This window comes from Cavia porcellus, unplaced genomic scaffold, assembly GCF_034190915.1.
Source record: "Cavia porcellus strain 051 isolate PalLab524CR breed Dunkin Hartley unplaced genomic scaffold, mCavPor4.1 scaffold_40, whole genome shotgun sequence".
Classification (NCBI taxonomy): Eukaryota; Metazoa; Chordata; class Mammalia; order Rodentia; family Caviidae; genus Cavia; species Cavia porcellus.
Window position 1 is genome coordinate 9,766,025 of NW_026947523.1, and position 22,136 is coordinate 9,788,160.

Sequence of the window (22,136 nt, forward strand, 5' to 3'; positions counted from 1 at the left end):
TACAATCGGGGTGAAATATTTGTAAATGATATGTCTAATAAAGGTTAGCAATCAGAATATATAAAGAACTCTTAAAACTCAACAATCAAACAGTCTAGTTTTGGTTTTGAGACGAGATCACCCTACGTATCCAAGCCTGGCCTTCAACTGTCAGGAACCCTCCTGCTTCAGCTTCCTGAGTGCCAAGCCAGGATTACAGGCATGTGCCATCACGGAAGTTTAGATTTCTTAAATAAGCAAAAGCTTTCTTCACCAAAGAAGACATACAGACTGCATACACACAAGAAGAGGGAAGTTCAAATAAAAACCACAGGAGGTTATCATCCCGCGTTTACTAGAATGCTAATATTTACATGCATTCCTCATTCAACCACTGAGTTCCTTCCCTGCAGCCGGGTCATTAAGAGAACTGGCCGCTAAATGAGGAACTGTCTGTATTGTAGCAGGGACATCGCAATGTGCAGAACAAAGAAATGATCAAAAGAAATCCCAACTGATGATTTGGCTTTTATTTGCATAACTCTGTTATGCATACAACAAACCCTCAAACTGCAGTGCTGTACTGTACGGTACGATCAGCGAAAACGACAGTATACAGTACTGTATTGCACAAGAAGCCACCGTAAGGCCTCTCTGCCACTCACACTCCTGCGTCGCAAATCTGAATGTGGGTCGCCAAGCCGAACAGCACGCCCTGATTGTAAATTTGAATGGTCGTTGACCGGGCCAGTCAGTCGTTAAAGGTGGAACATCTGTACTAGACTGGCCAGGGCAGGGCTCCTCCGGTCTGTGGAGGAACTGGGATTCTCTCCCTGCTGGCGGAGACATAAATGACCCGGCCCCTTGGGAAAACAGTGTAATAGTTTTTCTAACAAGTTAAATATGCAAACCCTCTGACCCAGACGTCCTCTCGCGGGTGTTTACCTACAAGCGGTGAGCGCATCTGTCCACACAGGAATGCTCATACCAGATGCATTTGTCATAGCCGAGGTCTGGAAGCAGCCCAGACACCTATCACCAGGCGAGTTGATAAACAAATTGTGCTCCATCTTTACAACGCGAGATCCTTGCGTAATAAAGGGGAAATCTATGGATGCAGAGTGGCTGAAACTCAAAATAATTATTCAGAGGGAAGGAAGCCGACACCTTTTCCCCAAACCCCCCACAAAGAAACAACCTACAGTGGTAAAACCCATCCTCGGCTGCTGGCTGGTGGGGTGGGGGAGGGAAGGGCTCCCCACAGGGACAGCAGAACGGGGGTCCATTAAGCTAACTGCGCAGGGACTCCTGTCTTATATACATGTGTCAAAACTCACCCCAGCACACATTAAATAGGTTTAATGTCAAACTTGCTTCAGTGAAGCTGTCAAAAAGTAACTTTTAGTATGGGGGGGGGGGGTGGCTCAGCCATAGAGCCTTGCCTAGCATTGCAAAGCCCTGAGTTTGATCCCCAGTACCAAAAAAAATAAATAAATAAAAGGAATTGTTAAAAGGGAGAAGCAAGCAGGCGTGGCAGTGTATGCCTGTAATCCCCGAACTCTGGGAGGCTGAAAGTCACAAGTTCAAGCTTTGTCTAGGCAATTGTGGTAAGAACCTGTCCCAAAAAGAAAAAAAGTTGGGTGTGGCAGTGCAGGAGGCTGAGGCAGGAGGCTCACTGTAAGTTAGAGGTCACTCTGGGCTGCCTAGTGAGTTCAAGACCAGCCTGAACTACCTAGTACGACCCTGTCTCAGAGGGAGAGAGGAAAGAGGTGGGGCTGTACTTCATTGAGAAGGTCCTGGGTTCAAACTCCAACATGAGAAAGAGAGAGACAGAGAGACAGGGTGAGCCTCACCACCACTGGCCAGCCTCCCAGCAACCTGCCCCCGCGGCCATTCTCACCAGGGGACCCAGCAAGCCCTTGAAAATGGAGGTCAGACCCCGCGCTGCCGTGTGAACCGCTCTCGGTCCCGCTGCTCGCGGAGTGCAGGCCCAAGGGGCTCGGGGCCCATCTTTGGATGGCCTCTCTGACCCTTCTCTCCCCACCCCTCCACTTCCCTCAGTGGCTTCAGCCACACGGACCTCCCGTGGGCCCTCCAGCACCCCACCCACATGGCCCCAGGGACTTGGCCTGGCTGTCACCCTGTCTGGAATGTCTCCAGACACCTGAGCCTACTAGCTGGATCACTGTAGGTCTTGTCCTGGAGGGGAGCTGTGAACCCCACCTTTCTCGGCTCCTGACACCCCCTCCCTGCTCAACTTCCCTTGTCTTGGAATAAAAATGTTATTAATTTATTTATTATTTAGGTTTTCTTTTTTTTTTTTTTAACAGCATTACTCTGTAGAACAAGCTGGCCTTTAACTCACTATATACCCCAGATTGGCCTGGATCTCATGGGGATCCTCCTGCCTCAGCCTCCCCAGAGCTGGGATTACAGGCCTGTGCCACCATGCCTGGCTCATATTGCTGTTACAGTTCACCAATGTAGCCCGAGAGCCAGAGAATACACGCTAGGTGTTCGGTTAATATTTGCTAAAGGAATGTTTACTGGCTGTCAGTGAACACATTGTGAATGTTCTCCATAAATCCTGACAACCACCAGAAATAACCATATACATATCCCATTTTACAGATGGGGAAACAGAGGCATGGAGTGGTGAACCATCCCCAAGGTTATGCAGCTCACGTCACTGAGCTCCCAAACCAGCACACCATGCCCTCCACCAATATACTCTGTCACCGGCCTGCGGTGCCTGCTCGGGTCACCTGGTCACATCAAGCACACTCCAAGGCTGCTCCCACCAGTTCCAGGAGCTGAGCCTTGTGCCAGAATGACAAGAATCCTAACCCTTCCCAGCTTCCCTTAGGGCTTCTCTCGGCTTTGGTCCAAAAGGGAGAGTAAAAGACCCAAAATAAAATGTAAAGGGCCGCTGAGGCAAGAAGATCACAAGTTCAAGCCCCGCCTGGGCAATTTAGCAACCTCACAGGACCCTGTCTCAGCATATGAACGGGCAGGATGTAGCTCAGTAGTTCAATCTCCAGTATCCCCCAAAAAATAAAGGGCAACCAGCTTCATTGAGAGGAGAGAGGGGCTGGGGGTCCATGGCTGAGCCCTTCCCAGCGTGGTGATGGGCCTGCAAAAGCAGTCAAACCTCACAGAGAAGTGGGGTGCACTTGTGCTCCACGTAGGCTTCGAGTCCACTTGACCAGTCGAAGGGACAGTGCTGGACAGCCTATGAGTCACCACATCCTGGGGGCCAAAACCAGTGGCCACTGCTTGAGTTTCCCCCTTCCCTGGAAGGCTCTGAATGAGTCCTAGGAGGGCCAGGTTGGCCTTGGGCCGTGGAAGTGGGGTGCCTGAGCCTCCCGTGGGCACCAGAAGCCCACGGCTCCTCCTCTGTGCCTGGCCTGTGCTGGATCACTCTGTGGTGCTGCCTCTTCTCAATTTGCAGACCGGAAGTGGGCCTTGGAGGTATGGAGGTCACTTCCTGCTTGAGCCCCAGCTGGTCTCAGAGTCAGACCCTGTAGCTTCCTCCAGCCACCATCCTCCCACCATGCAGCTAGCGTAGCCCCCGAGAGCCGGGGCTCCTTCCTCAAGCCCGTCTTTCTTGGTCAGGAGTCTTGGTTCTGAACATCAGTCTCCATGAGTGCAGTCGTGCACACCTGTAATCCCAGGACTCAGGAGGCTGAGACAGGAGGATCACTGGGAGTTAGAGGCCAGCCTGAGCTACATAGTGAGACCTTGCCTCAAAAACAAACAAACAACCCAAGTTCCTTCTAGAAGCTTTAAAAGCAGAGAAGAGCAGAGTGACCCCAGAAGCCTTGAGAAGTGACCCCAGAAGCCTCCCAAGGCAGCCCGCTGCCTTCCCGGAAGCACTTTTTAATTGGGGTGTTGCTCCATTTCATTCTGCGAGGTGAGGACAGAGGGCCCCGCGATGCTCACAGTGCAGGTGGGGACACTGGAGCTGGGAGATGACCGATGCTTCGGTCACTGCCTGGCCCTGAGTCCTGCCCTTGCCTCTGGGCCTCTCCTCGAGGTCACCCCGGGAAGGGCTGCTCCCCCCGCTCCGTCTACTCCTCGGGGGGGGGGGGGGCAGGTTCAGGTTTCCCTTCCGCTGCGATCCCTGGGACAGGAGAGGGAGGCTGGCAGGGCTGCGTGCCCGGGCACAGACCTGGCTCTCCTCAGTATCCCCAGCATGCACTGGGGCACCTGGCCGGGCACACAGTACGTGCTTGATGAGTGTTTGCTGAGTGACCGGCTGGGGAAAGTGGCCATGCAATGGGTGGCCAGGTCAGCCAGTATGATCATCACAAACCACGCCAGGTTCCTGGGGCTCACCCTCACCCCAATTCTCTGCCTCTCTAAGTCACTTGCTTACTCCCTTGGCCAATGTTCGTCCGGATCAGCACTTCCCTATCTAGCTGGGGTGAAGGACCCTTTATTTCTAAATTAGTATTTTGTGGACCAATACTTTCAGAATATGCAATAAAAATGAATGACTAATGCCAGCATGGTGGCACACGCCTTTAATCCTAGCACTTGGGAGGCTGAGGCAAGATCCCCATGGGTTCAAGGCCAGCCTGAGCTACACTGCAAGACCCTATCTCAAACTATGCACACACAAAGAAAAGAAAAATGAATGAGTAAAAACTGATCTCAGGGTCAGGGGTTCAGCTTGGTGGTACAAGCATTTGCTTAGCAAGTGCGAGGTCATGAGTTCAATGCCAGTCCAAAAAAAAAAAAAAAAAAAACACAAAAAACTGATCACAAAGTCACAGCTACGTTACTGGACTCCAGGAATTTCTACACTGTACTTATCTAAGATCTGTACATACTGGTCACCTTGCTGGTCACCGGCTGCAGTCACTCAGGGGACGTGCCCACTGGTGGACCTCACGTAGCTGTGTTATGCTGGACCTCACCATCGCAGGTGGCAGGACAGTCCCTCCGTGCCCACTTGGCCGGGCAACCCTCACTCTGCCAACTACACAGACCCCAGCCACCACCTGCCTCCCTTCTCAGGGCACAGCTCCTCTCCAGCCCGCTGGGAATGGCTCAGGGCCACCCCTCACCCCTCAGGTTGGCCCCACCTGGCCATGTGAGCAAGTGCCCTATAGGCCTCCCGCCTGCTTTACACACCCCATCACCTGGCCGTGCAGACTCCCCAGCCTCCACTGCCCCTCGGCTCCCTGAAAGCCTGAGGTCCATGCCAGCCACTGCCTCTGCCATCTGCACAGACACTGGGTATCAGGACAGCCACCCTCAGAGAATCCTCCCCCAACTCCTCTGCAGCCAGCCAGGGCCCAGCTCCAGGCCTCGCCCCAAGAACCTCGCTGAGAGACCCCTGGGCTTTCTGCCTGCACGCCCCTGGCTCCAGCAGCCCCTGTGCCAGCCACTGGTCCTGCCTGGCCCTGTCATCATGTGAGCGTGCTCTCACCCCAGAGACCCTACAGCAGCTGCCCCAACATCCTCTGGTTCCGCAAGGCACAAGGCCCAGCAAAGGGGTGAGTGCTCACTCACAGCATTTTTATTTCTGTTTTTAGAGACAGGGTCTCACATTGTAGCTCAGGCTGGCCTTGAACTCACAGAAATCCTCCTGCCTCAGCCCCCTGAGTACTGGTATTACAAGTGTGCACTACAACACCAGGCTAATATTTTATTTTTGAAGCAAGTCTTTTCTCATTTAACACAACCATACTGTGAAGGCCACATATGCGGTAAGTGCCAAAATGGGAATCCAGCTCAGTTTTGTTGGCCTCTGCAGTTTAAAATTTTAAATATCTACATGTATATTAAATATTTGTTGGTAATAAAGACATATCAACCAAACACAGATGATCAGAGGAATACATTGGTAAAGTCAAATTTAGGCCAAAAAGCACTTAAATACTAAGAAATATGGATTTCATAAGCTAAAAACTAATCACTATCAAGATATAAAATATAAACATATATGTACCAAATAACATAGCACCCAAATTCAGAAAGCAGGAACTGCAGGAGATTGAGGACAAAATGAATTACACTGGGAACAGGGTCGCTTAATCCCGCTTTTCTCAGTCTCTGACAAAACAAGTGAGCAAAAGCAATAATCCAGAACAGCTGGCTGGCAAAGAGATTGATGGGAAGCAAAGGCAGACCTCCGTATGTGTAGGTAGACGTGCTCTGAACATCTACCCTGCCCTCCACTCAGAGACCAGCTCATCCACCACTCCTGTCACTGCTGTCAGACACACAGACACACCGACACACCAGGCGCACACAAGTAGAGCTGCACACACACAGGGGTAAAAATCTGGAAATATGTATACGTAACTGTTACACTCTCTGGACTTTGTGATTGGGGTGAGGTTTGCATTTTCTTTTGTTTTTCCTCCACTTTCTAATTCATCTTTGAAGACTGTCTGACCCAGCCAGGTATGGTGGCACAGGTCTGTAATCCCCCAGCACTCTGGGAGGCTGAGGCAGGAGTATCACAGTACAAACCCAGCCTGGGCCACTTAGTGAATTAGTGAGATCTTATAGAAAGGGTTGGGATGTAGCTCAGTGCTGAGTTGACTCTCCAGTACCACACCCCAGCCCAGGTCCTCACAGTTTTTCAGCAGAATCAACACCCCAGCCTGAGAACAGATCCCCCAGCCTCCAGGCCCCCCCAGTACCTTCCTCCCTTTCCCCAACCATGAATCTCCCAGGATGCTTTGAGTGAGCACAGGGAACTGAAACTGGGTGTGGTGGTGCAAAGCTGTAATCTCAGCACTCGGAGGCTGAGGCAGGAGGGAGTACAAATCCAACCTTGGCAAATTAGCAAGTGTGCACGAGGCCCTGGATTCGATCCCCAACACCGTGCACACACTGCCCATGGCACCACCCCTTCTTAAAACACCTCCATTGTCCTGAGGGTAAGCTTCAAGCCTCATATATGAGACTGACAATATTTCTGTTGTTACTCTATAAGCCCCTCTCCTGCCTCCCACCACATTCCAAATCCAAAATATTTGCCTTTGTCTCATTCTCCACGGGCTTCCCATTCTCTGTAACTCTGCTCATCCCTCTCCTTCTGCTTCTCCTAGGCCACCTTTCCTTCTGTTCAACCCCTTTTCCCTCTTTAAGGTTTGACCCAAACATCACCTCCTCAGGGTAGCCCTCCGGGATTGTCCCTAGACTCTGTGGTGTCTGGTGAGCACACTCAGACTCTGGTGCACAGGTGTGGTGGTGCATATGTGTAATTTCTGCATTCGGGGAGGCTAAGGCAGGAGGACAGCAAATTTGAGCCCACCCTGGGCAATTGAGTGACTTAGTGAGCTCTTGTCTCAAAAATTTTAAATTAAGATTTATGGAGGGTGCAGGGCATGTTTTTCAGCTCTAAGATCCTAGTTTCAATCCTCAGTACTGCAAAAATTAAACAAATAAAAATACTCTTATAAATCCTTCACCCAGGCCAGGGATGTAGCTCAGTGGCATAGTGCCTGCCTGGCAAACACAAGGGCCCAAGATCAATTCCTGGCACCACAAACAAAAGTAATAAATTCCCCACCCCACGCTGCATCAAACATATTCAAATATACACATATCATGTAGTAAATAGGGTTATGTGGCTAGAAGCACTTTTTTTTTTTTTTGGTACTGAGGATCGAACTCATGACCTTGCACTTGCCAGGCAGGTGCTTGTGCCGCTGAGCTAAACTCCTGGCCCCATAAACACATTTTAAAAACCTTCCCTGGGGCCAGGTCTGGTGGCACATGCCTGTAATCCTTGCATTTGGGAGGCTGAGGCGGAAGGGTTGTGGCCAGTTTGAGGCCAGCGTAGGCTACACAGTGAGTTCAAGGCCAGCCCGCACTACATAGAAAGAACCTAACAAAACAAAACCAAAGTAAGAACTTTTGTGGTTTTTCACTTGAAATTTTGATCCAATTCTATTTTTCCTTTTTTTCTCCCCTCCCCGCAGTATGAGGTGTTGAACCCAAGGCCTTTGCACTGAGCAATATCCCCAACATATTTAAAATTTTTTGTTCTGAGATAGATTCTCACTAAGTTGCTAAGTTGTCTCCGCCGGACTTGGACTTGCCATCCTCCTGCCTCAGCCTCCCATAGCCAGTTTCTTTTTTGTGTTTTGCAGCTGGCATTCTCTTCTTTTGGTCTCAAACATCTTTGTGGGTCAATAAGAAGCTGCATTCCTACCACTCCCCACCAGGGGCTTAAGACAGGGGCCCCCAGTCTGTCCCCATCCCAGCAAGGACCACTGTGGGGGGTATTTATCCACCTGCCTCCTTCAGGAGACCGAGGTCCTCAGGGGTGAGCGAGTGCCCATTGCTCCCTGGGCACTGATGAGTTCACGAACTCCCCTAACCTATCTTCCCATCTCTCCGAATCCCTTACACTGTGACCCACTCTTAATTCTGTATCTGCCCCCCACGGCTAAGCCTCAGGACAGCTCCGTGAAAGACAGCCTGGTCCCCACTGTGCAGGTGAGGACGCAGGCTCACAGGCTTTGACTAAGAGACCGCAACATGGCAGAGGGCACCCCGGACCTGAGTCGCCCAGTGCCCACCCCCCCACCTGTCACTTGACGCCCTCCTACTCAGCAATGCTGCACCCCGTGAGCCGGAGCCCCACACCCTGCCTCCTCTCCCCGACTTCCAGGCAGGACAGGGACCTCCCTCCCACTCTACGATGTAGGCTGCCAGCAGCAGGTGACTCAGCGTCATCTCATTCGGTCCCATGAACACTTCCTGAGCCCTCCATGAGCCACGCTGCGGCCAGAAACTGTAGGGATGAATGCCAAGGTCACCAGGGCAGACACCCCAAAGGCAGGAGCCCGAGCAGGGTGGGGGATCTCGTGATCCCACTCAAGAGTGCAGCCAGGACACCGCCACCTCTGTGTGTTTCCATAGGATTCTCAGTTTGGAGGACGTCACCTTCAAACACCCCCCACAGCTCCAAGGCTGCCAGGGACCCCTGGTCTGCCGTACCCCCACTCCTACTGGGTTTGCTTTTCAGAAAGGGAGTAGCACTTCCGTCCAGCAGTCACTCATAGGCCTTAGGTCTTGGTGCAGGCCCAGTCCAATGCTGTCCACCTTTTGGGATTCTTCTAGGCCACAGACTCACCACGGTCACAAAGGAGCCCAGTGTCACTTCCCATATTTGCAGAGCACTTTGGGAAAGACTCCATCACCTTTCCCCAACCTGGCTATGGTAAAGGGGCGGTCCTGAGGCTCAGAGCTCCTGGCAGCAGGGCTGGATCAGGACTACCCAGCGCACAAAGGCCGAAAGCCCTGCGGGTACCTCGGAGCCTCAGAGAGGCCTCTTTCACTGTCCGAACTCTTAAAGGTCTCTGGCTTTGACATCTCCAGAATCTACCATGGTGAGGGAGGCCAGCCATTTCCCAGAGGAGGAAACTGAGGCCCTGAGTTGCCCCTGTGGCTGCACCCCCAGCCCATGCCCGGATGCATCTTGAGGCACCACAGTCCAGCAGGGACAACAGGATGAGTCACTAGACAGGGGAAAGGAGCCAGCACCAGGGAGCCCGGGGAGCCAGGAACTCACCCTCACCAGCCCAGCAGCTAGGGCAGAGCCCTGCCAGGTCCCCACGATTGGCCAGGAGGGCACGGCTGCCATCTGTGACGCAGGCAGCCGAATGGTATGTGCGGCTGCCTTCTTGCCCAGGGGCAGTGGGAACCGTGGGGACTCCCAGTACCAACAATAATCACAATAAAAATAACAGCAGTCCTCGGGGTTCACCCTGGCGGAGGGTGCTTTACAGCTGACCCTCCTGCCCCTGGAAGAGATTACTGGGGAGGCTACCGTGGCCCTGCCCTGGGGAGGACGATCCTGGGGGCTCTGCTCAGGGCTCGCCCCAGGCCCTGCACTCCTCCGCAGCTCCTGTCCTCTCCGTCCCATGGTCTTGGCACTCTGTGCTAGTGCTGGCCAAGGCCCTGGCCGAAAGTCAGCACACCATGCCGAGAGGCAGGTGAGCCACCTGACTCTAGCTCAGTGCCATAACCTGGGGCAGGTCAGTGCCCTGGCCTCTGCACGGCTGCAAGGCCAGGAGTGTGGCCTGGAGCTCCCCCGACGCCTGCCTTGGGCTGCGCAAGTCCAGATGTCACCAGAGGCTGCTGGTCTCCAGCGTGGTCCAGACCTCGGGTCACACTGTGGGACGACAGGTTCAGCACCTGGGGAGGCCAAGCCCAGGGAGAACTGGGAGCCCCGGGGCACTTGGTTCAGGGATGAGAGTACAGTTTAGGAACCCAGGCTGACGTCCACTGTGCCCCACAGCTGTTCCCCTGGGGCAAACAAGGAGCCCCTAAGCAATGATGAGGTGGACAGGTGGCCAGACCTGAGTCCCCCACAGCTGGGCACCAGGCCTCGGGGGAAATGGCCACATGCGGGCGGGTGCGGCCATCTGGGAACAGGGAAGACAGGGGGAGACCCTCGGCCAGGGAGTGAATGGAAGGGTCCTCCCGCACGGGGGTGGGCGCACATCTGCGATGAAACACAGGACCCATCTTCAGGCTTCGGCCCACCACCCGCCAGGGGCCTGCAGTCACCAGCTGGACCCTCACACACCCCTTCCTTCGCTGTCTCTGCCGAGGACTGCTCTCTCTCTCTCTCTCTTTCTCTCTCTCTCTCTCTCTCTCTCTCTCTCGCATTCCTCTGGGACTGATCAGGGCTTGAACGACACCCCAGATGACTCCTTGCTATTAATTCCCGCACAGAGAATGGGCCCCTTGTTCCTCTCCTGAGGAATGGCAAAGCCATCTAAGAGCTCCTGACTTAACCCTTCTCCCGGCCGCTCCACTGCCTGTCCCCGAACCCAGAACCACGGGCCAGCTTTGGGGGACAAGGGGTGTGGACAGGAAGCCAGAAAGGACAAGGGAGCCTCCCAGCCCAAGGCTCCTGGAACAAAGTCTGGGTGAAGGAAAGAAGGCCAGTGCTCACCCCGCCCGACCTGGACCGGACCCCTGCTGCATGCCCGAGGGTCCCAGCCAGCCCCTGGCTGCCTGAAAGCCTCTCCACTCAAGTTGGGAGATCTCGGACACTGCGTGTCCCAGGGCTGGGCTGTCTCCGTCCCGAGGCGCCCCTGGGAGGGGCAGGTGGGAAGCCCAGGGCCGGCCACCCAGCCCCGAGGGGGTTAACAAGGACGAGCAAGGGACACCTGCCAGGGCCCTGCCTCCGGAGGATGGAGGAGGAATCACTGACCCTGTTCCCTGCCCCTGGCCCCCTTCCGCCCGAGGCCAACTCGACCATGAGACTGGGCAGGGCTGCAGAAGACGTGTAGGGACCGCATATGTAGGGAAACTGAGGCCCAGAGCGGGAGGAACTGGCCCCCATCCCTCAGGAAGTCAGAGGCACGGCCCAGGGCCACACCCCTACCTTCTGGACCCTTCTACCTCCCTCCTTCCTCCTGTGCCCGCCCTGCCCTGTCCTGCCCTGCTCTCCAGGCCTGGCTATGGGATTCCTGCAAGTCATCCTGGGCCCACACGAGAAGTGACTCCGACACCAGCCTCACGGCAGTATCTGTGACCTTTGCCTATGGCCAGGATGGGGCCCAAACCCTCCGGCCCAGGGCTCAGTGAGGCCTACGGCCCTCAGAACCTCTGGTACAGCTTCCGTCTCTGCCCCGGCCAGCATACACTGGAAGTGGATCCTGAGGACAGCCAGGAGGGGGCCCAGAGGCAGCAGCAGGGACCAGAAATGGGAAGAGGGCACAGGGTCCTGGGAGGGGCAGGGTGACCGGGGGTCTAGGGAGAAACAAACTGAAACGGGGGCTGGGGCCAGGGAGGAGGACCCCAAAGTCACACCGGGAAGACTCTGTAAGCCAGGGCTGCCCGCTCTGCAGCCTCTGCACAAAGCTCTGCACAAAACTGGCACCCATAACTTGTAACCTCTCCTCATCAGTCTCGTCTTCCCAGGGTCTGCCACACCCAGGCGGCCTCCCCTATCTGCAGTGGACAGAGAGATGCACAGAGAAAGAGAAGTGTGACATGAACGTGGCAGGGAGAGAGACAGAGATGGGAACCTCGAGGGCAGAGACGGGCTGAGAAAGACAGGAGCCAGGATGGACAGACAGCTGAGGCCAGGGCCAGAGAGGACCTTAAACAGAAAGACGCTGAGAGACAGCAAAAGTCAACCATGAGCTAGACGTGGTGGCACATGCCTTTAATCCCAGCACTCCAGGAGGCTGAGGCAGGAAGATCACAAGTTTGATTGCCCTTTGGGAAACTTAGTGATTTAGCAAAACACTGTCTCAAAATACATTTAAAAAGGGAGCTGGGGATGCAGCTCAGCGCAGAAGCCCTGGGTTCAATCCCCGGTACAGTAAACAAAAAGAACAACGACAAAACTAGGGGGTCAAAATTAAGGAGCCTTCCAGAGTCAGAGATGGTGGTCAGTGGGAGGAAGCAATGTGGACAGAGAAAGAAGTCAAGGCAGAGGCAAAAGAGGAAAGAAGACAGAAGGAAAGGCCAGGAGAAGCGGCTTCTATGGAGGGGGAAGAAGGAGGGAGGGAGCAGCTTCGGCCAGAAAGAAAACTCAGGGCCTCCCAGGATCCTCTGCAGGCGGTCACATGGTCAGAAAACTCAGGGCATCCCAGGATCCTCTGCGGGCAGTCACATGGTCAGAAAACTCAGGGCCTCCCAGGATCCTCTGCGGGCAGTCACATGGTCAGAAAACTCAGGGCCTCCCAGGATCCTCTGCGGGCAGTCACATGGTCAGAAAACTCAGGGCCTCCCAGGATCCTCTGCGGGCAGTCACATGGTCAGAAAACTCAGGGCCTCCCAGGATCCTCTGCGGGCGGTCACATGGTCAGAAAACTCAGGGCCTCCCAGGATCCTCTGCGGGCGGTCACATGGTCAGAAAACTCAGGGCCTCCCAGGATCCTCTGCGGGCGGTCACATGGTCAGAAAACTCAGGGCCTCCCAGGATCCTCTGCGGGCAGTCACATGGTCAGAAAACTCAGGGCATCCCAGGATCCTCTGCGGCGGGTCACACACAGCGTACTGCTGCTCTGTGGCTGTGCACCACCCATACAGCCAGTTAGTCTCTCGCTGCCACCTGCCCTTCCCCAGCAGGTCTCGGGGGTGAGGGAGAACAGCAAGCCAAGGGATGGGGTGTCCTCACCGAGTCAGGAGATTCAGGGCTGGGGAGGGGACTTTAGGAACCCTCTATTCCAGTACTGACCTATCGTCCTCACAGCTAAAATTACAAATCTACACCCAACTCTACTGCTCCAAATGGGGCCTTGGAATCAGCATTCGCACACTCCCTGAAGATCTTGCTGCGTGCCAGGCTTGGGCCACACTGGCAGCTAAAAAACAAGGGTGGCCAGGGAGAAGCTGTGGCCATCTGCAGTCACACAGCCACTCGGCTCTTCCCTCTTTAAGGCAGGTGCCCAGAGGCCGCCCAGTGCCAGGTGCATAGGAAGGTTTTATCGGGCAGTGCCCGCTCCACTTCTCTCCGTCCCGCTGGCCTCAGGGTGAGGAGGCCCAGCTCTCCAGGGGCTGCCTGGCCAGTTACCATTTTGAGGCCCAGAATCAAACAGGAGGTAGGAAGGCAGGCGGCCAGAACGGGATTTCTGTCCCCCTCTCCCCACCTCCGTCCCCCAAGTGCCAAGGCCTGGGGCTTCTAGCGCTTTCTTTCACCAGAGATGGGGGTGGAGGGTGGGGCAGGAGGAGGAGGGGCAGACATGGAGCTTCCTGTCCACCCCCCTTGTCCTGCCTCCTTGGGCTCAGGGCCGGGTCCCCTGGGGCGGTGGCTTCTGAAGCCTACAGATCTGCCCTGTCCTTCCTGCCTGCCAGGACCGGGCGGAGCGGCTCAGATCTCCCATGCCCCCTCCTTTCTCCAGGTCCTCTGGCCTTGACTCCCCACTAACCCTGGCCTGACCTGCAGCACCCCAGCCTTGCACTGGGGATCGCCTGCCCCCCAACACACATGGTCCTGGATGGGCCTCACCTGTGCCTCTCAGCCTCCCCTTGGGCCTCACCCTCTCTCCCTGCCTCCCTGGCCCCTCTCCACCTGTCCTCCTCATGAGCTGTCATTCATTCGCTCACCCACCAGGCATCTCTGCCCACTGGGGGGCCACCAAGTGATACGCCATGCACTCGGATCACCCAGCGGTAAATGCATGAGCAGAGACTGCAGGGAGAGAGCCTCTGATACCAGAGTGTGGAGGGAGGCGTCTTGAGTTCGGGCTTAGGCTGAGGTCTAAGGAGGGAAGGGATGTGGGAATGGGACCCGCAGGAATGACATGGCCCAGGTCAGGAGACAGCCCACTAGCCACAGAGGTGGAACTGCTTTTGGTGAATTATCTCGGTGGCTTATGAGCTCAGGAAGCACTCACCGAGCACTTGCCCATCCAACCCTGAGCAGCCAGCGAGGTAGGAGACAAAACCAGACGTGGCCTTGTCCTGTGCAGACCGCTGGTAGGAAGTCCCCCCGGGATGTCAGAAGCCAGTTCCCTCACTGTGGAGGTGAAGAAAGGCACCCCACAGAGGGCAGCTGACTTCCCCAAGGTTGCACAGCAAGAGCTGGGACCCTGCCAAAGTAAAGAACAGCTCTTCCCTCTGTACCTGCCAAAGCCAAGTCTGTAGGACTTGAACTCAGGATTCTAAGCCTCAACAGGAGATATTCAGACTCAGTTTTTAAATTTACCACCTAGTTGGTAAGAATGTCAGGATGTGCCGCATGGTGGTGTACCCCTGTAATCCCAGCACTTGGGAAGCTGAAGCAGGAGGATCACAAATTCAAGCCTAGCCTGGACAATGCAGTGACTTGGTAAGACCCCAAATAAAAGTAAGAAGCACAGAGGTCAGGGCAGCTCAGTGCGAAGGCTTGAGTTCGATCCTCAGCGTGCACTAAGCAGCGCCAGCCTGAAGGTGGCTGGGTGAGTGGGGACCAGGCCTCGGCCTGGCAGCTTGTGGCTGTCACACTGTGAATCACAGCTCCCTGGCACACGAACACACCCCCGGGGCGCGCCCCAGGACTGCTCTTATCTCAGGAGCTCAACTTTCCACCCTAGCCCAGGGAGCCACTGTCCTGGTTTAGTAGCCCCCACCCACCTCCCTCGGCGCTGAACAGGGACCAGCAGCGGACACGACAGGGGAGGTGGCGGGTTGGTGCCAGGCCCTGCGCTGAGCCCTTGGCCCTCCTCGTTCCTCTTCATCTTTGCGACACTCCCAGGAGGCATTGCTGTCACCCTCACTCACAGACGGGGAGACTGAAGTGAGGGCAGGTTATGCAACTTGGCCCAGACCCACCTCCCGCAAGTGGGGCAAGGGCCGGCCTCGACCTCTGGTCTCCCTGGCTTCCGGACACTCGGGTCCCCTCTTCACTATAAAGTGACATCACCATAGAACAGAAATCGCATACCACGCCATGTCACTTCTAGGGCAGCCACAGGAGAGCAGCCAGGTGGACACCCCAGGCCTCCTTCACACCCGGCCTGGTCCTGGGTGACAGAGCAAAGTGACAAGCACTCTGGACTGGGGGACAAAGAAGAACCAAAAGCTGGTCACCTGCAACCTTGACAAGCTCCTGCCCTGCCACTTGGCACCAAAGACCAAAGCCTCCACGGGCCACATGCGGCACAGCCTGTGCAGTCCCTAAAGTGGCTCCAGTCCCTCGGGACAACATCAAAGGTCCCACGGGACCCAGGCCACCCCCCCACACTCTCTGTCTTCACCATCGTCCCACATGCATCTACCATGTTGTCTAGAAAATGGCAGGGAACAAGTGATGACAGGGCAGATTCCCAGCGTGTCCAGAAGTCCTCGCCACCCACAGGTGGCGGAGCCTCACCTAGGTAGGGTGTGTCCTTTGGTCACGTGCCGATGTCCAGTTCCATGACTGAACGGTCACATGACCTTGGTCACCTGCTTCTCTTTCTGTTTGGTTCAGCAAGGTGGTGACCCTGCCCTTGCTCCGCCAGCCTCCAGGGTTAACGGGGAACAGATGGGGGGCATCCGATGACAGCGTTTTAACAAGACAAGGAACAATGACTACTGAAAACCCCACGGTCAGCGACAGCCACCCTTGGCGGGCAGTGCCCCAAAACCCTAATAACAATAGCTGCCATTTACTGACCCGTGGTACGTGCCAGGCCCAGTCCTAAGTGTTTACAGACACTATCTGGGTTAATCCTCACCCCATCCTGGAAGGAAACACACCCAGAGACCTTAAGTCACTCGCCAAGGACACACAGCTCTAAAGTGGGGGTGCAGGATCTGCGCGCCAAGCTGTGTGACTCCGTACCTCGCCTGCATGGGGCTCATTCACCTGTTCCTCCCCGGAACCCGTGCGCCAGGCTGACACAGTGCAGGACCCAGCTCGGGGGTGCACACCCAACGAGGTCCTGCGGGGAAGAAAGGAGAATGGGGCTGCAGCGGAGGCAGCAGGCAGGGCCTCGGTACAGGCCAGCGGCAGGACAGACGTCCAGGCCTTGCGGCCCGGGCTGTAGCCAAAGCCAAGAGCAGGGACAGTGGGGGCCGTGGGGGTTGTGAGCTCCGGACCTGGGATTGGGGGTGCTGAGGAACTGCAGGCAGCACCCTGAGGGACACCTGGGCCTCCCTGAGCTGGAGCTCCTCTTCCTTGATTCTTAAGAGGAGACTGGAGGGAGTGGACAGCAAGGGCAGGGAGGGAAACCACAGGCAGGGAGGTGAGGCTCCGGCAGCGCAGGGGACACGGGCCCGCAGGACAAGGGCCGGATTCTACTCAGCCCGCACCCCTGCCAGGCCTGACACGGAGGAGTCACTCTGCAAATGTCAAACCAGCATGTGGAAGCAGAACCCAAGACCAGGCCACCCATACGTCAGGGACATCACATCTCAAGTGCCAAGGAGCCTCTGAGGCTACCTTCAGCAGCTATGTCCTCCCTGGACCCGGGTGAAACTCCTCATCGAAAACTGCCCTGTTAAGTGCTAAAAGTGGGGCTGGGGATTTAGCTCAGCGGCATAAGCACCTGCCTTGCAAGCAGGCAGTCGTGAGTTCGATCCCCGGCACCGATAAAAAGGAAAAAGACCAAAAAAAGAAAAAAAAGTGCTAAAAGCACTGGTGAGAATAATTCCATAATTTAAATATGAGACTCATATTTAAAACAAACAGCAATGTCTCAGCTGCAGAAATTTTTAAATGACAGAACTCAGGGGAAAAAAATTGGTGATGGGAAGGAACGTAGGACTGGGGACCGAGCCTGGCACACACCAGACAAATGCCCAGGCACGGAGCATTTGCCCTGCACCCCCAGCATTTTTTTGAGACAAGACCTCATTAAGTTTTGCAGGTGGCCCTAAACTTTCCATCCTCCTGCGTCTGCCACCACGTACTGGGATCCGAGGCATGGACTCCCAAATCCAGGAAGAACCTAGAACTTTGAACAGGCCTCCAAGCCATGAACCTCTAGTGACAGCCAGCCTCTCCCAAGCGTATCTGCCCACACAGCTGTCCTGAAAAACATAAATGTCCACTGTGACTTTACTGCATATAGGCAAGGCGGGCTCTGGCCTCCTGTTTTGAAATGTAAGTTACAGACAATCAAATCTTAAATACCCTCAGTATATAATCTATACTGCCCTTGTTTTACAGAGAGGGAAACCGAGGCCAGAGACTAAAGAAGGTTGCCGACGTGACGCAGGGCCTCTGCAGCCGTGGGGCCCAGCCCAGCCCCCGTTCATCAGTGCTGGGCCTGGGTTTCTGTGGTGGCAACAAACCCTAGACTCCTCCAAGCCAAGGCCTGGGCTCCATCACCTCCCAGCCCCAGCTCCTGGCCCTGGGCGGTTCCCTCCCTAGAGGGCACTGTCACAGCACAGGGACATTCAGGAGCTGAGACCAGGAAGGGCTTTCCGGCAGGCAGCGGGGTTTGGGTGAAGGCAGGAACAGGCAGTCCCCTTCAGGGAGGGCTTCCAAGAAGAAGGCAGAGGCCAGGCTGCCCGAGGCGGCACTGGGCACTGGCCCCAGCTTCCTTGTTCCCGGAGAGGGTGGGGTGGGAGAGAAGGAAGACTCAGGTCCCAGGAATGGCCTCCAGCTGGGACCAGGACAGGGAGGGGCAGAAGCCCCACTGGGACAGGCCCTGGGACACTCTGGCCCAGGACGCAGGCCCTCCACCTCCAGGAAGCACTCCAGTCTGCCCCAGCCTGCCGTTTTTGCCTCTTCGGACAGAAAGTGAACTCAGGGAGATGAGCCTGGACAGGCTGAGACCAAGGAGGTGGACGGCCTGCCCTCAAGGGGCCGGGGCAGGCGGTGTGGGCAGGAGGAAAGGCAGGGATGACAGACCTCCTTGTGTTCCTCCTCGGGAAAGAATTCCAGCCACAGTGCCCAGGAGCCGTCCCTGAGCTAGGCTGCCAGCAGTGACCAGGCTCTGAGTAGGCGCAGGGGACAGGACAGCACCCCAGGGGGACGGCCAAACAAGGCCTGCCAAGGCCCGGCAGGAGAGGAGGAGACCAGAGACGCATGTGGCTGTGCCTGGGTCCATGGTGGAGGACACAGCACTCAGGGGCTGGACTCACCAGAAAACCTACCATCGTTAACCAGATAAGCACAGCCCCCCCCCCCAACCTCTGTGCCTCAGTTTCGCTGCTGGAATAACAACAGATCTATCGTGAGAGGACGGAGTCACATAACAGGCACCTCCTGACCAGGTGCCAGGTGCCAGAGAGGCCATGGAAGTGGGCTCCCCACTGCTGAGGGGATGCAGCCAGGGAGGGCACCATGAGGGAGGAGGTCACCTCACAGTGCCCTGGCCTGATGACAGGGTTGACAGGCAGATTAGCAACTCCATAAGGTGACCGCAAAGTGCCAGGCAGCTTAGTAAATGCCCGTATAGTACCGAGGAGCACACCCTTCACCCCTCCAGTACAGGTCCAACACCTCCTCTTTATTTATTTATTTATTTATTTATTTTTTCTTCAACAAAGTCTCACTGTGAATCTAGGCTGGCCTCGAACTCAAGGTGACCCTCCTGCCTCAGCCTCCTGACAGCCCGGATCACAGGCAGAGGCCAGTCTCTAATTTACATCTATCCAGCAGTTGCTAAACAAGGTGCTTTGTGTGTGTGTGTGTGTGTTCTTATTTTTCCTGCCCACTTGAGAATATAATTTTATTATCGACATTTTACACAGGCAAAACCAAGTCCTGTGGGCCACAGCATAATGTAGCCAAGGCTACTTGGAGGGTAGAGGGCATTTCCCAAGCCGAATCACCTTCTGCTGCACCCAGATTGTATTCAGAGGTGCCCATGTTCTAAAGGTGCTCAGGGGTCGCCACACCCCTGCCACGGCCACCCCACTCCGTGAGCTGGGGCTCCATTGCTTGGCTTCTGTCTCTGCCACAACTCTGCCCTTGACTTCCAAATCTGCCTCCCTGTCCTCAACCTCCCTCTCTGCCACACCTCCAAACCCTTGGCCACCCCAATGTGCCCTGCAGTTTCCAGAACCAGGGTACAGAGCCCACCCCAACCATCTCCCTAGAAATCCTGCCTCTGGCAGGAGGACTTTCACAGCCTCAGGGCTGCCTGGGCTCCTGTTGGCTCTACCAGGCAACTGCAAAAAGCGTATTTGTCCCATATCCCCAGAAATTCAGATTAACCAGTCTGGGGTGGAATCCAGGTTTCCGTATTTTTTTTAAAACTCTACAAGTGCTAATAAAAAAAAGTCCACAAGTATTGGGCCCAATGGTATATGCCTTTAATCTCAGCTACCTGGGAAACTGAGGCAGAAAGATCGTAAGTTTGAGGCCACCCTGTGTCAAAAAAAAAAGAAAAAGACCAGACCTCTGCAAATGCATCTCAGGCAGCAAGAGGGAGACCATGGGACTGACCTTGGGCAGGCGCAGAGCACGCCCCCCTCCCCAGCACCAAGTCAGCTCATTAAAGACCCTCCAGGCCTAGGAGGGCAGGGGCACAGCTGGAAGTCACCAACGAGGGGACAGCCAGAATGGTGGCATCCACAGGTGGTAAAGGCTTCCCTGTGTCCCTTCATCTGATCGTCACTATATCCTATGTGGAGGTCCAGAAGAGACACTCATGATACTGTGGGGAAACTGAGGCTGGGGCAGACGGCTCCCTGACCCCAAGGAGCTGTATAGTCCTAGCTCCCCCAGAGAGCTGGTTTCTCAGCCTTCACCTCAGCTCATCCTGGGGGCCTGGACAGCAGGAGGTGGGCATCACCCTGTGGGGTGGGACTTGGACCCAAGTGGCGGCCTTGGGAGGGCTGGGGGCTGAAGGGTGAGGTCCCTGGTGACCTGGGCAAATAACCCCTCAGAAAACTAGGGACAGGAAATCCAGTGGTCCCTTCAAGGCCTCTAAGCTCAGCCATGCACTTGGGCCTCAGCTCTCTGCAGAAGACAGTGGCGGCCACAGAGCTCACCATGGAGGGGACAAGCCCTGTCAGGTCAGGAGTACCTTGGGAGAGAGTAAGGAATGGGGACAGTGAGGGGACCCCTTCCACTCCCAATAGGGGAGGAGCAGAAGGTAGCATTGGTCACTCTGTCAGGGTCAGGGCCTAGGGTCTTCAGCCAGGACCCAGCCCACAGCTCCAAACTCCTAAAACTGCAAAAGTGCATATGGGGGGATGCCCTCCACTGCTGGAGAAAACTAGGTCCCCTGAGATGGGACAGCGAGGATCCCACCTGCCAGCCTGGGGAGCAGGGAACCTGTCCATGGCAAGGGACCCCAACCTGCACACAGCCCTTCCCGGGCACCCCAGCAAGGCACCTTTATCATCCAGCACCCTTGGCAGAGCCCAAGGGCTCAGGGGAATGGAGTGCTGCAGGGGTGAGGAGGAGAGAGAGACAGAGAGGGAGCAGCCTGCCGTCTGGTGTGGCTTCCCTACGGACCCAGAATGCCCACTGCTACTCCCCCCTTCCTGGCAGCTGAGCCAGAGAGGGTGGGGGCGGGGAGCTGGAGAGGGGAGTGCTGTGAGACCCCCACCCCCCACCCCGTCCTCAGCGGGCCCCTCTCCCTCCACAGCACCCCTGCCCGCCTCAGGGGTCTCAGGCACAGTCCCAGGCCCAGCAGGGAGCAGGGAGGTCCTTCCCAGGAGAGGAGGGACCAAGGGGTGGAAGGATGAGCGGGAACCCACCGGGAGAGAGATGCCAGGCAGGCGGGCAGCGGGCGGGCAGCAGCGGGCAGTGGAGACCGCCGTGGGGCAGCTGGGACACGACTGGCTGGATGCTCGTCCCTCCGTCCCTCTGTCCATCCAGGGCGGCTCCTCTCCGGGCAGTTCTGAGGCCGGGCGGGCGCTGTTAAAAAGCTTTTTATGTGTGTGTGTGTTAATCACATGATTGCCGTTCACCTGTATTTCGAACAAAGACGGCTCACTGTTTCAAGGCCCCGAACAAGAGTCTGGGCACAGGGAAGAGAAGGGAGGCGGGGGAGGAGGGTTGGCAGCGCCGGGGGTGGCGTCGAGGAAAACTGGGGGGAGATTGTCCAAGGCCAGCAAGCAAGAGAAAGAGAAAACCCTTATCAAACTCCTAATTCACTGGGCTCCACGGCCCCAGACACACTGGCCCGATTGTCTGGCTGGTTGTGTGTGTGCAAGCATGTGTGCGTGTGTTCTGATGTCCGCCACCCCCCAACATGCCTTCGCCTTGTGTGACTACCTCATTGTGTCCCAATACCCGCCCCCTCCAGCCCCTGGGCCTTCCCAAGCAGGAGGCCTTGCCTGCCGGGACCCCCATCCTGCCCCAACTCCAGACTGAACGCCCCTGAGCTAGGCCTGGTTGCAAAGGAACTAGGACCCACACATGGTCACCAGCGCTGTCCCGGCTCCTCTGCCTGCCCGTCCCTCCACATGCAACCCCCTTTTGCCTTCCTGGGAAGAGAGGGGCTGTGACCTTCCAGACCTAGGAGGGAGCTGTGAGGTGAAGGGCAGGAAGGGCAGGGAAGGGGAGAGAGGAGAGGAAGGGGTAGCGCACAGAAGACCCAGTGCAGCTGCTGCCCCCTCTAGGGGCAGGGAGCAGGGAACTTTGTGACACCAGGACTGCACCCCCTTCTTCTAACAGGTGAGCCTAGTGGTGGTGGGGGATCCCAGGAAGCAGGACCATGAAGGCCTCTGAGACCTACGGGACCGTAAGCTGTCCCACCTGGGCTTGCTGTGTGGGCTTCCTGGCACTGAGCATCTGGACGAAGAGACCAGGGCGTGAGCTGGGCATCCACACTGGGCAGGGCTGT

General features: G+C 56.1%; 1 long non-coding RNA gene across 1 annotated transcript in view; it reads right to left on the reverse strand.

Moving 5' to 3' along the window:
- The window catches only part of LOC134474855 (uncharacterized), a 45,758-nt gene extending 24,202 nt beyond the window's left edge, over window positions 1-21,556 (reverse strand). Inside the window, exon 1 of the long non-coding RNA XR_010045743.1 lies at window positions 21,046-21,556. This is a non-coding gene — a long non-coding RNA (uncharacterized LOC134474855). The remainder of the gene's footprint in view (window positions 1-21,045) is intronic.
- Between the last annotated feature and the right edge of the window lie 580 nt (window positions 21,557-22,136).